Here is a 15610-nt window from a genome sequence, read left to right as displayed (position 1 = left end):
ATCAACAAGCTTCAACGGGGATGAGTGAATTGAACTCCCCCTCCCCCTCCCACTTCCCGTGTTGGCGGGCTTTCTTTGTTCTCACGAGAACGCGACATAGTGATGCGAAGGAGTGTCTTATTTTAGCGAATAGAGCGATTTCCATGTAAATTTTTCATGTATCGTAGTGACGACAAAGGTATTCCGCTTTGGCATCACACATTCGTGTCTACAAGACATTATACACCATACCTCACCCCCCACCGCCCTCTGAACAGGATAGTGGAAGCACACAAATGCGAAGAGCACTGATATAAGCCACCCACCCCATGAATTATTCCACTACCACCACCACCCCCATGCCATCCATCTACCAAACACATTCGAATTCCCCGGGAATTTATTGCGCACCCCCACTTTACTTGCAGCCACCACCGCAGATTGCATGTCCCTCATACTTCACCCTACACCTTGGCTCACACCACGCTCACACCCAGGCACCAGAGTTGAAAGCCAATTGAAGGATGTGCTAGTTATCGAGAAATGTTGTGACGTTTTCAAATAAATTCTGCAGAAATAACGACAAAGTTATATATAATTTTTCATATTCTATATAATAAAGAAAGGTCTGTTTGTTGGTAATCAGTCGTGTTCGGCTATACAAATCTACACCGTTTGTCAGATCGTGATGAAATTTGGTACAGAGGCTCCTTATATCAAGCGGTTTCGAGTGGCCGTATTCATTTCCCCCCCAAAGCCCCCCTTCAAGTAACCCCCATATAAAAGTCATGCATTTTTTGCGAATTTGTGAATTTGGCGCTTGAAATGTTCAATGAAAATGATTTCTTCTCTTTGCAAATTTTTTTCCGGGATTGATAAGTGGTCATAATATACCTTTAAACCATCAAAATTTATTTTCTCATTAAAATTTGCGTGAAGCGCAACAAATCCCCGCGAAGCGGGGCGAGGTAAATTGGAGCAAAGCGAAAATTTACCTCGTTTTCTTATATATTTTAAAAGAATTACTTTAGAAGTTGAGATTTATGAAAATAACAAAGAATTTATTGAAGGCGGTTACATTCCAATTAGCAGCTTGGTTCATTACAATTATTTTTTCTTCAATAGCTTGATATTCTGTTTTCAATGTTTTACTTTTTTCCTGGAGCTGAAGAAAATTGTTTGAAATGTATCGAGCTCAGTAGAGAAATATTTCAAGTATTTGGACAAAAAGTTTTACTGTGAAAAGTAGAGAACATTTAGAGCCATTTCAGGGAGTGGGGCTGATTCTTTTAAAGAGTTTTTTTTGACATCATTAGGAGATAAGTAAAGGAAAATGTTGTGGAGACTTTAGGAGATCATAAAATATTTAGAAAGAAACGATCAAATTATTTACACAGAAAACACACATTTTATTTTATTCAAATAAATGCATAAAAGGTAAAGTAAATAAGGAATAAATTTAAATCCACCATCCAGTTGAAGTTCCAACGTAATTAAATTATTTCGAAAACTGAAATGTTTTAAACTCTTTCTTTCCATTTTTCCTAGAATCTAAAAATATTATTTTAATACTATTAATTTTTCCGGGTTCTTCCTTAGGAATTTGTGTTTCTTGACCTTTAGCCATTTTAGCGCATAAAAATGCCATAACAGCTTTTATTTTCACAATGTAAGAAAGAATTTTACGTACCTACATGACATTCTAATTTCCTGCATTTTAAGTTTATTTTAATGTTGAATATTTCTTTTTTTTTACTTTTCAAAAATGTTCTTTTAAATGTTTTGTAAATAATTTTTAACCAGGAATTAGGTTTCTTTCATTTCTTTGGTGTAAGGATAAACCTTAATTTTTGGGGTGTTAAAACACCCAAGCATCCTCCCTAGTTACACTTAGCGTTGACTTGGGGAAATAGAAATTTTGTAGAATTTCTCTAAATTTTGTTCTCTGCAAGATTAAATAAATTAGGGGAAAGAACAGGAAACAAAACAACTCTTCTAAACATTTTTTTTCTTTTAGGCGGAAAAGTAATTCTTAAACGTTTTGAAAATGAAAATATTTTTCTTTGAAAGTTCAAATTGTAATTCATAAATTTTTCCAACTCTGTTCATGATGGAATTTTTGCATTTACGAAACATTTGCTTATTCACATCATATGGGGGGCATGTAGATGAATGCTGGCTATTGCAAGAGTTGTGGAAGGGCTTAAGTGGAACAAAAATGCAATCTACCAGACTTTTTCATAGTATATATAAACATATCAAGTTTCCTTTTACATATTTGTCTCTTTGGCATGATAATTAAAAAATATTCTCTCAAATATTCATTTCTCTCGTATGGCCAATGCTTCAAATGGTCTAGCTAGAGGTATTTTGCTCCTTCAGCATGCATTTAAAATAGTGCACAGAGGGGAATTTATTATTAAAAAAAATTCTAATATCTTCCTGTCCAAAAAGTGAGAGACATTTTCCGCTTTTGTATTTTTCCATTTCTAAGCAATTTGCTCGGTGGTCTCGCAATAATTCAATTCCAAAATGATCATATATTCTTTCGACAGACATGAAATATTAGTTGGAATATTAAATTATAGAAATTCCACACTCATACCTGACTTTTTTTCCCCACTTTTCCTCAGCTTTTCCCTTCTTATGGTTTTCTTTAGCTTTTATCGCGGGAATAAGTGGGAAATTTTGGCACGGTGGGTGGCAAAAAAAACTTCCACGGAGAATCGCGTGCAAATTCCAATGCAATATATTTCCAAAGACCCACCCCAAAGTTGTGCATATCGTGATGCATTTTTCACTTTAGTTTTACCCCCCCGAAAAATCCCTTTTCGTCGATGGAAAAAAGTCACATAATTCATAATATGGAGGGAATTGGAGCGTCGTTAAGAAAAATTCCAACATTTTAGCTCCTTTGCACATAACATTGATTCATTGCATTTTGCAAATTTTCCCACAACCTTAACGGGGGGTTAAAGCGCTATATATAGTAGGGGAAAACCGAGGTTATACTTTTTCAAAATCAAATGATTAAATACACGAAGAAGGGATTCGCGTTAATCATTGATCGAAAGAACTCTCACAACGACGATTCCATAAAATGTGAAAATTTCCGAAAAAGAAAAAGGTAAATGTTAGGCATTTAATATCAAATGAATTCATCAAATTTCCACATATGAATGTGTCAGGAAGAGAAAAGGAAAAATGCATTATTTTGCACTCGAGGAATTTCAATTCAATTTGAAATTCAATTTTAGACTAAACGTATATGGGAGTTGGTGTTTGTAAATAAAAGATCTTTCAACATTTTCACCATCAAAGTAATTCAAAAAATATCCAATCAAATTCAAATGCACTTCAATTTTATTGCATCCCCACACATATGCAAAATTTTTGAATGCTTTCCATTTTTTTTTTTTCAATTGAGAATACTTTAAATGAACTTTTGAAGTCTATTTTATTGAGAAAATTGCACAATTTCCATGAACAAATTCATTTTGGATTTAATTTGATAAAGCTATTAAGACATCCCATTGTTATGATCCAAAGACAATTTCAATTTGACATCAATATGTCTTCTCAGGAATTAATTAGTTTACCATTGAATTCATATTATTAATTATCACTAGTTGTGTTAACTTAATCAGATTGGAATTTCAATTCAATAGAATAAGATGATACATAATTATTCTTTAGAATGTTTTGTTTTAAATTAATTATTTTAATCTTATAATTTGCTCAATGAAATATATTTAGTATCCTTGGAAAATATATTCTTTAACTTTGAATGCATAAAAATAAAAAAAATTAAATGAATTCGCCTAAAGAAACTAAATTTGAGAAATTATAATTATTTTATTATTCGGAATCTTCGGAATATTCTGCATTAATCGGAGAAATTTGAAATGTTCTGATTTTAAATTATTCGGCAATAGTATAGAAACGTTCTTGGGAGCAATTCAATTCAGAATACTTGATATGCCACGATTGTGGTATACCAACTAATTATATGAAGCATTCAAATTGTTTAGAAATATTCGGAATATTCCAAAATATTCAGATTCATTGGAATTATTTGGAATAAATTATTTTGTAGCATTCAAATCATTTATTCGGAATATTCTAAAGCATTTGGAATATTCTTCAATGTTCTCAAATATTCTCTGATTATTCCACAACATTCAAATTATTCTAATTTTTCAGCAATATTCTGATCCGTTTGGAATTTAATAAAATTATCCCCTTTGCCATTAAAGGGTTAAAATATTTCTCACCTAATTGAAAATCAACGAAACCTCTTCATAACGTTTACAGTGAAAGCATAATTTTCCTTTGAATCTATCTACAACCACATAATGACAAATTACATAAATTTTCACTTCCCAATATTGATGGGACTGAGAGAGTCGAAAATTCTAGAGTCAAAATCAAAATATTATTTATGCATGCAAAATTCCTTCAAATTACACATCTTTCAAATGTGAAGCATGACGAAATTTATGTGTATAAATTAATGATTCCCACTCCTTTGGCGATGGTTTGAATTTCAAGGAGAACATCAACCCCAAATTTTAGAGCTGAAAGTGGGTAGGAGAGCGGGGTAAAACACATACCCTGAGTATAAGCATGAGAAATGCAAATTTATGCAGGCGATAATCGTTAGGATCAAATTAGAAGCTCATTTGGAGCATTGGAGGCATGGTGAGGGGAACAATCTATGTTGTGGATAATCCTCACATTTTTATACGCCACTCTCCTCTTCTCTTCGCACCCAAAAAAAAAGAAACACTGCACAAATTTTCCACCAAAAAATCATCACTGTGGTGCTGGAGGGAACTTTAAAGGGAAAATAAAAAAAAAAGGTCTTCAACACCACGGAGGGATGATTTTCGATGGGATGGAAAAAAAATCACAAAATGCTTTTGAATTTGCATAGAAAAAGCTCCCTCGTACGCAGTAATGATTACTAATAAAATTTTATGTATATTGCTGCCGAATAAGTCGGCAGGATGTTTATTTAGCGTACAGAATGATTTCCCAATTGCCCCGCGCTGTCTTGTGCAATGGAGAGCAAAATTAAATGTGGGGGCGGGTGCTGTGCCTCCGGGGGTAAACCACATACAAAATACGAGATTAATTTTGAGAGTATTAATTTCCATTTGCCACATTTACATGCGCCGGAGAGAATTGGTAATTTATTGGTGTGATTCACCATTGAGATGGAGTCCGGGCGGGGGAGGAGAGTGATTGTGGGGAGTCAACAGAACAAGAACCCACTAAACCATCCCTCGCCTGACTTCCCTTTGCACTTGAAACAATTAATATTCCATTCACGTAAAGCAATGAGGATGCCCCGCACCACTCTGTCCGGTATCGTGATAGAGCTTTCAAACTGAATATCAACCCACGCTCGGACTCTTCACCACACAAATATTTTATACACAATTATATTATATACAAGTTGAGAGCAAAGTTTCCCTGAAAATTTCTCCATATTCTTTCATAATATTCTTATAAATTATAATCATGTGCAGAGATTTTTTTTTATAAATAAATAAAAAGATTTTACTGACCAATGATTAATTTAAAAAAAATGAAGTAAATTAATCACAGGATCATTCAAAATATAACTGATTATTTAAAATTTAAGATTTATTGAGGAAATATCAAGAGTTTTCCGTTAAAAATTATTTTTTTTATCAAAGAAAGGATGATTCTGAATAATTACCAAGATGAATAAAAAATTTCTCATGAGAAATTATTTGTGATTTTCATCCCTTATCCAGTATATAGCATCATAAAAAAAAACATTATTTATATTTATAATAAATTTTCGTCATATCCACCGGTTGGATGAGTAATGAAATTTTCATTTGAATAAATTTAGTTTTCCACATAAATTGCACATCTTATACAGCACAAACTTCATTCATTCTCTGTGCACTCACTAAATACAACATACGCCCCCTTTTCACATTTCCCACACCCACCCCACCCTCAGTAAAGTCGAAAGGTGGGTATCAACAACAATCGTTCACCTTGTGCAAATATGGACACAATTCCGTGCTACACGTTTTCTGCCATGGCATCGTCACTTGAGTCAGTGAAAAACCCACCCCCTTCGCCCCCAAAACTGCAGCTTTTATGCAAAATAGCCATTCATGGAAATTCACAGCGCACGTTACATATACACAGAATCCCCTACTCCACCCCCATCGCCCCACTGAGCTGCACCCAAACCACCGTGTCCCTTAATCTAGGGAATTGTGTGTCTGGGTGAATTAAATTTACGACAGAGAGAAAGGAGCATCTCGTCATTAAATTGCAATATGAAGAAGTGGAGCAAAAAGAGCTCCTCCAAAGTACAGGTGAGAGAGTTTTTGGGGGGCTACTTCCATATTCAAAACCATTATCCCGCCCCTTTTTCTCCATGGGGGAAAAAAGAGGGAACGATTTAAAGTTTATTGTTGTGTTTTTCAGAGCTTTTAAGCACTCATGAAGATAAACAAAAAATAGGTAGAACTGTGAAATTCATTGCTATGCTCGGCTCTAAATCTTTCATGGTGAATTGATGGACTTCCATGAGACACTTTCTTAATTAGCACTAGCAATCAAGAGATATTTTTGCATTAAAAAATTTAAAAGAGAATTTTTGGGGTTTATCTTTGTTAGGTATTTTTGTTATCATTGTTTTCATTAATTTATTTAAAAACAGATTTTATTCTCGATAGTTTCCAAGCATAACGAATATTTGAAATTTTTGGTTTTTGATTATTCGCATTTCCTTCCTAGATATTTGTAGCACTCATAGTGTTTTCACAAAAACAAAAACAATAATAATGAAAACTACAAAAATATCTCAAATCAGTAAAACTAAGAGATTGAATTTATTTCCTGGGAGCAAATAAAACACCAATTTAATTAAATTTCGTTTCAATTTTGTAATTTAAATAACTCACAGAATGGAATAATATATCAAAGAAATTACAAATATGTACGTTACATAGTGCATTGTATAGATAGTTTGTAAAAAGCTTTCATATATGTATGTACCTTTACATTCGAACTTGTGTACAAAGAGATAAAATGTAAACGTGACTATGTTCCGCATGTTTCCTCTCTGATTTATCACTATGAAAAGTCAACGGAGTAATTCTTTCTCATCTCGTATTTGATATTTTTTTTCGCAGAATCTTGTGGTGTGGCAACATATGAAAAACCTGCATTAGATAACAACATAGAAATGTTCTGTTTTTCCAAGAATTTGTATGGCAAACTTTGCAGATTAAAAAAAAACATCGCATGTGTGCAGCGTTTGTGTACAAGAGCTGTAGTATGTTATGCTGGTACAGCTAAATTTTTTTTAAAAGAAAATATCTAAAGTTTTAAGAAAAAAAAACTGAATAATTTATGCTGTGTGGATATTAAAATTATGCCTGGGACGAATAAAAGAAAATAAATGGATAAATGTAAGACAGACAACAACGAATATCAATGTATCATTTATCGTTTCATATTCATAATTAAGTTTTATTTTCAACAACTCAATATTTTAATTTCTTTTTAAAAAAAAATACAAAGAATTTTCAAAGTTTTTCAATGGAGAAGTTTTTCGAATAATTTTCAAAGCTCTTTTTGGAATGCCAAAGTTTAGGGGGTTTTACATACATAGGTAAAAGCTCAATACAGGAAGAGAATAATATACCCAGGTGGTTTCCTCCTTTACCCACAAAAAGCAGCTTTCTCACTCATCCCTAGTCCTAAGATAAGTGGCAATTAATTGGCAAAAGAGGGTCAAAGTTTCCCTTATTGGCAAAAGTATGCAGAATATGCAGAGTAAGAGAGAGCTTTCGATAGAATGTTTGGTTTAAGTTAAAACCACATGAGATTTAATGGACTTCTGTTTTACTTTTGCACAATTTTCCAAATGGGCTTCTCCGCAATTTCCTCATCCTTCTTCTGATCAAAATTAAACTCTTTTTGAATTACTGGACATTAAATTTGCGATGAGAATTTAAAACTTTCATTATGTGGAATTTTTGGTATGGGATTTATGTTACTTGGTGCTATGAATTTGCATATAATTTTATGCTTATACGTACAATATAATTGCTAAAATTAACCAAAAAGTAAAACATAAAATAAATAATATAATATAACCGAACATTGTTCTAATTTGAAAGCAATTAACACGATGAAAGTTAAGTTTTAAGCTAAACAAGGTATAATAATTTTATCTACTAGAGCTTTCACATCTTGTTTCACCTGAAATTCCGCAAAATACTTTGTAATTGGATTAGATAGAAACAGCATGAAATGCTTAACTTAGGAAACAAACAAACTTTATTATTCACGAAAATTTAGAAACTTTATGTTAAAAGGAACTTCTCGGAATTCTATCACTTGCAAACCTGTAAAAAAAAGCTCAATATTATGTCTCTCTATACTAGGAACATTCATATATGAAGGATTAAATTGTCACTCTTGGAAGCTTTATACTCCAAAGCTCTTTTCTCATATACATACTTTCACAATTTTTCCACCCTCCACAACACTGTTTACCATCTCGCACAATCTGCATTTCACACATCCTTTACAGTTGCATAAAATGCATCCACGCTATCGTGTGTCTCTCAATGAACCGAAGCCACGCGGGCAAAGGATATAGTTTTCTCTTTTACGGAAACTGGAGGGTAAAAAAAACCTTTTATGCTCGCGCTTTTATCTGACGATTTATTGATGTGGTCGTAAAAAAAACATTTCCAAGAGATATGAATGGAGCAAATGAAATTGAATGAAGAACGTGCCAGAGGAGCGCGTGCGAAAATGATGATACTTTTTATATGAAAAGCATGATGAAAGTGAAGGACCAATTAGGAGGTGAAGTTCAAAGTAAAAATTTCTCTTTTGATTAATAAAACAAGAAAATTCTACTGTCGTATGGGGTAACTTTTTAAGGAAGGTATTTTGTTATTTTAAATATTTTCAGTTGATCCTCTAGTTGGATATTCCAGTTAAAGCTCTGAATTATGTTTATTGAAAATTCTCCACAATGACGTCAAACTGGTGAAATACATGCTAATTTAAGGGGGTCAATTAGGATTCATTGGAGTGAGACAGGGGGTTGGGGGTGTATTTCACAGCAGAGGGCATTTCAGTGGGTTAATCATAACTGACTTTAGTTAGCTCTTGGTTCTCTGATTTTAAATTTAAAGTGTTAAAATATTCCATTTAGGAGATTTATTCGTTAATTTGAAAATGCCAAGCACACAAAACCCCTGCAAACCATCTCTCTGCCAGGTCAAAGTGCTTTCTATGTGGGAAACTCCCCTGAGGGCTAGAGGCGGAAGGGTACGGATGCTGTGGGAGAAATGTTGAAGTGCACCACTGAAGGATCATAATTTCAAATGAGATTCACCAATATTTGCCTTTGGATATTGCCACATGTATGAGCTTTCCGTCTCTCGCAGCATCATCACTTATTTATATCTCTACATTCAGATATGTTTATTGCAGTCTATTTCACAAGAACCAACACTGAAAAATCATTTGAATTTCATAATTGTCTGTGATGTATGTTTGGTTGAATATTTGCAAATTGAGAGTCAGATGCCAGCATTGAGTAGAAAGATAACGCTGATTCAAGTCAAAAACAAAATGGCTGCCGCTTTAGTCGCCATTTTGATAATTCTAGATCGCTTTTAATGTTCAATATCGTCTTCTGCAATATCTGCGATAGATTGCGGAGTAAAACTCAAAAATTTGCAATTATTTTGGAATTGCAAAGAAGAAAAATTAATTACGACGTTTCTTTCTGTAAAAAAAAGATGGCGGATATCTCAACTGCCGTTTTGAATTTCTAATTCAATTCTTTGACAATATCTCGACTTCTGCGATATATAGCAAAACTCTTTAAAGAAAAAAATCATGATTTAAAAAAAAACCGAAAAAACCTCCATTGAACAGAGTGTGAGCTTTTTTGTAAGATTTTTTTGCTATTCTCCACCTCTTATACTGCATGAATTCAATAAAGATGGAGAGACAAAGTCAAGGGCGGAAGGATTCCACCATTTCCAGATTGTAATTTCAGATTTCACTTTTCCAAACAAGCCAAACCCCCTCCTCATACAAACCTCGGGAACATTTCACCACCACCCTCAAAAAACGTCGAAAGAATGATTGACTGACTTACTGTAAAATAATAGTATGGTGTTGGATTTGACTTTGAAAGGTGGGTTGAGGGTGGAACCAAACGGCGGGATGGGAGGAGGTTGGAAAAAGCTCGCGAGAGGTGAGGTGAATAAACAACTTTTGCAATTCTTCACTGTCATTTTCTCTATTAGCTGCCATCGAATCCACATACATACATATGTATGTGTACGGTACATAATACCCAGAAATATTCATTTCAATTCACACCAATTGCCAAAGTTGAGGAAATACGCGCGCCTCCCCAATCCATCACATTCGACAATAGCAATGGATTCACATTGCGGATATTGATGGTGAAATGACACAGATTTAAAGCTTCGCTTTTCCATCATTCTGATTTGAAATGGGTGAGAGAGAAAAATTTTTACAAGCGAAGGTAGAGAGCCCCCAAGACATAATCTAGCGCAGCTATCTTAGCTATGTAATTAAATCCTTCTTTCCGCATATTTCCCCCTTTTTTGCATTGCTGGTGTCCTATTTCAATCACAATTTCTATTTTCCCGGAACAATAGGGATAGTACGAAAATAGCGTGCAGAATTATTCTATGAAAGCACAAAAAATATGAAGCTTTTACTTGGAATTCGTATAGAATTCAGTTAAGAAAAACATAAATAGACGGGGAAAGCTGCAGCATAATATTATTTTCCAACAAATTTTCTCAAAATTCGTTACATATTAATAGACATCTCAATAAAGCATTGATAATGAATGTAATAGGAATCTATTTGGGATTTAGGCCCTGCTCGCCTTGCTTCAGTCACTCAAGTTAGTTCTTCAATTCAATATTATTTATTGATTTATTATTAAATAAAATACAAATATTTCAAAAAAAAGTTGATAAAGTTTTTTTTTAAATCTTCATGAATAAATTTATTTGTTAAAAGCTACACGATTCACCCAGAAAAACCTTAAATGATTTGATTTCTCTTTATATTTTAGCTGTGATTTCTTACGTTTCTACTTTAAAAAGTTTAACTAGTCCAGTTACTTAATATCATTACATTAGATTTATATATTTTTTAAATAAATCGATCCATAAGTTTATTAAAATTTTATTAATTTATGCTGCGTAATGAAGATACTCGATGATGGTGAGAAGAATTAATGGTGTATTACCCCAAAATGTACTCCAGCTCATTTTTAATGCATCACCACATTAAATGTTACAGGAGGAGCTATATACGGCATGTATGTGGGCATTATTTATTTAGCCCTATAATGTATTGTTCGCAGGCTATATCATGAAAATTCGTCAACGCGTCCATCATTTTCCTAAATTTACGGAGAATTTCAAAATAAATAAATTAATCGAGCACTGTGGCGGGAAAATCAATGGGAGGAATTGGACTTTTTTTCTCTTCGGGTTAAATACTCTGGCAGTTAGACGTAATAGTTTCTCCCATGAGGAACAGAAGTTTCCCCGTTTTTTGCAAATGAATGCCATGGGAAAATGTGCAGATTTCTGGGTCTACACAATTTATCGGTTTCACTGTGTGATATCCTCAATTGTGGCTTGAAACCCTTTCTCGGTATAACCGGATGAATTTATGCCTCCCAAGTGGTCTGACGGGGCAGGAAGAAAGTTCCAGGCGTTGTACAATACTATATAGGTAGATATTATGTATATGTTGGAATGGAAAAACCCTCGCTTGGAACTATCTGACGTGCCTCAATAAATTCCCGCCATGGCGTGTGATGAGAGTGTGTGGCCAAGGAAAATGAAACTGCTAATGCTAGATAGAGAGTTACATACATACAATACCTCGTCCCGTGTGTGGGTTTAGACATCAATTAAATGGACCATGCTTATGCAAAAGAAGCTCCCATTTCATCCGGAATTTTACCCCAAAATGTTGCTTTTAGTAGACGTTTTTCGCTTAACTAAGCTTCCGACTCTGATTTACCAAATAAGTTCCTTCCGCGTCGCCTATATTTGCGTCAACAATGGACGCACCATAGAAGATGTATGTGGAATAAATTGGTGTTGTTCAATGACCACGAGGATTTTCATTCAATACACATTCTCATGTTTCAACACAATTTCCCAGAACATACACAAAAGGCCGAAAGTACAGTACAGTAGTGCCTCGCTATACGATCGTTTTCGGTTTAAATCATCCTAATGAATTTTATTCATTGATAAAATCCTTATTCGTTGAAAATTTCAGAAATTTGCAAAATTTTGCCGAGGAACTATTTACCAAAAAGATTTTCCATTTTTCACTGTGAAAAAGACCGCAGATTTGCTTGAAAATGCAAAAAATGACGTCACTTTTGTGTTTTTTGTGCCTTTTAAATTTCTTTTCGATTCAACGAAGATTTCATTTTATTGCAATTGAATTAAATTGAAATTTAGACTATTGCAGAAAATATAATTTTCTCTACTTTCAGCGTCTAAGAAAAGTCCCAATATGCCATAGAAAGTGAACACCTAAATGATGCTATACAGCGGAGCATCACTGTATTGTGGCAAAAGGACTTCCTATGCTTCGACTCATTGATTCTGGCATTTCACCGGATGCTACCGCCGGCTCCACCCTTTTGGCAAACACACATCCAGCACTTTTGGGGAACTCCCCAGTCACCCCCATGTGTGCTGTGCTGGGAAGTCAATGGGGCAACCCTCGAAAATTCTCATTAAACACCGTACAATACCCCACAGTTTCTGGTACACACACATATGTAGTAAAGGGAACGTCATGACTCAACGAGGGCGGATTTGGTGACTAAAGAAAAACAACCCATTAAACAAACCCCCTTTTCACACACAAGCCAGGAGCTTTTGATGAAATTAGAAATAAGAGGTCACACGGTACATACTCCAAATGAATTGCATCTGATGTTGGGGGTGGGTTTGTGTGAAAGGGTTAAGGTACGCGTGCTGTTGAATTGAAGTTGAGATTAAGAATCTATTCAAAAACACTGTGATTACGACAACTACTGTATAAGCATTTAACTAAAATATAATGCAGCACTTTAGGAAAATTAATCGATAAAACAACTCGGTTGGTGCTAAAATCATGCATTACTTCCGTGAATAATAATTCTGCATCCAACCGCTTTGAATTGAAATCCCAGGTAAATGGAAACGGTGTAGGTACACAAAAGAAGCATTACAGGGAAATATCTGTTTTCCTGTAAGGGTCAAAAAGCATTTCATTTTGGATTTAAAAATAAAATAGTTTTAATTCTTACAAAACCTCTTATAGGAAATAAATTTTCCATTTTTCAAGGTAATTTCTTTTAAAAGGAATTTTCATTGAGGATTCCCTTATGTGACTTTTAGAATGAAATTGGCTAATAAAATTTCCACCATCAATTCTCAGTGATGCGCATCCGTTTATGGACTAGAAAAGACAGACAAGACTTCCATACACGTAGACAGAAGCTTTTGGAGCTTTTGCTGAAATTCCTTTTGCAAGTTTTATGCGGAAAAATTCCAACCCTGACACAGAGGGTAGAGAATAATTAATTCTTCTCGCAACAGAGCAAGAGTGAGCGCAGGAATCATTTGCAGGATTTGCTAATTAGTATCATGCACGAGCTTTTCGCGGGGGTGAAGAAAAGCCGATTATGGGAAGAGATAATTTTACTTTATATAACGTGAAATTTATATGTTTTTCCCCCAAAAGAGCTTTTCACAACTTGGTGTGCCACTATCAACTCCACAATTTTCACGTGATTTTTGCCAAAAGGTGCCACGTGTGCTCTCCATTCTTATAGTGGAGAATTTTGTCAGAAAGTTATGGCGTGGAGGCAAAAGAAGCATGATAAATTGCTTAGAAGTGAATAAAATTGCGGAAAGTGGAGAAGAATTTCAATTTTTTGCATACTAAAGAAATATATGACTGTCTTTCTATGGAGGAAGCCTTAAAGTCTGGAGGTGTGAGGTGCTATAAAACTAAAGGGACGTTGTTTATATGAAAAATTCTAAGAGCTTTAATACTTTATTTAATTTTAAGACCAGTTTAAAAGTTAATTGTGTTCAAGATCAGTCAATTTTATAACGTAATATAATATGATGCTTTCAATCTATTCTGATCATTTTTACCCCACACACGATTTTAAACAAAAACTCCTGTAGAGCAAAAACTTTTATGAATTATGGAAAACTAATGGAACATTTGCAATGAAGGCTTGCTAATTTAGATGAATTTAGTCTTAAAATGAATTTTATGTTACGGAAAAAGCTAAAAAAGCAAATGAATCTTTTGACCCCAGAACACAAATAATAGTTTTCACCGAATTTTATCAAATTTTCACGTATTTAAAACCCTAAGGAGGGAATTTTGTGAATAAACCTTTAAATTTAAGGAAAATCATTTGGAGACTTTTTCACGTTTTAAGCTCTTAAACCCTCCATTGACCTTTTGCTGCCTCTTCGGCTCCCACTAATTTTTTTTCATATACGGTATGTCGTGTTGCGGGTGTAAGTAACATAAATTGTGGCTAGTTTACTTGCGATAGCTGCTATATTTTGTCAATCGATGTTATTGGATAAAATATTGGAAAAGTTGATGCACGAAAGTTTTTAAGCATAGCACAAATTCCATGACTTTTTTTGGTAGCTCCGTCCTACTGCAGAAAATGAAGAGTCCCCATGGGAAGATATATTGGGATGGGTTTTGTATAGTTACATGTATCGCTTTCCTGTATCCTATATTGGGGCGATAGACGAAGAATTTTCATTTCATATGGCTCTTCGCATGTAAAACTCACCCACACGATTGACTTTCTCCATGCAACATTTTTCCCTAAATGTCCCCAAGACACAGTGGGGGTGTTGGGAGGGAGCCAATGTGGGCGGCGCAAAAAGAGCATGGTGAATGTCAGAAAGAATGAAAAATGTTTTTGGTGAAGTAGCATGAAAATAGTCTTTTGATATTGTTGTTCCTATCATGTGAAACTTTCTACCCTTATGCACGGAGGGAAATGTGAAACTTTAGAAAGGCGTGGGGGTGGTGGGTGCGATCCAATAAATGCTATCAATACATTATTGATGCGATCTCAACTACAATATGGCTCCGAGGGAAAGAAACCCTTTTTGCCATTCCATTCTATACAAACTTTATACACATTTCTCCCCCCATCCCCCTACAAACAATTTCATTGCGAAAATATTTCGACTGATAGTGAAATTGATGTGACAACCGATGACACAATTCACAAAAAAATCTACATTTTTATTGTTCTACTCACTATAAAATGTTTTCTGCATTGTGTATTGTGTGTATATTTCATTCTTTCCCACATTCGACAACATAATGTAATATTTTGTTGAAAAGATTGGGTTTTCCTTTAATATTAAATTTAAAATCACAAAAATAAACGATATTTTACGTAAATATTAAAGAAATGGAAACCTTTGCCTTTAATATTGTGTGAATATTTGACTAAAGGAGTTTATACGTTCCCATC

Source organism: Lutzomyia longipalpis, chromosome 4, assembly GCF_024334085.1.
Source record: "Lutzomyia longipalpis isolate SR_M1_2022 chromosome 4, ASM2433408v1".
NCBI classification, from domain to species: Eukaryota; Metazoa; Arthropoda; class Insecta; order Diptera; family Psychodidae; genus Lutzomyia; species Lutzomyia longipalpis.
The sequence above is the reverse complement of the archived record's forward strand: the minus strand, read 5'-3'. Positions refer to the sequence as shown.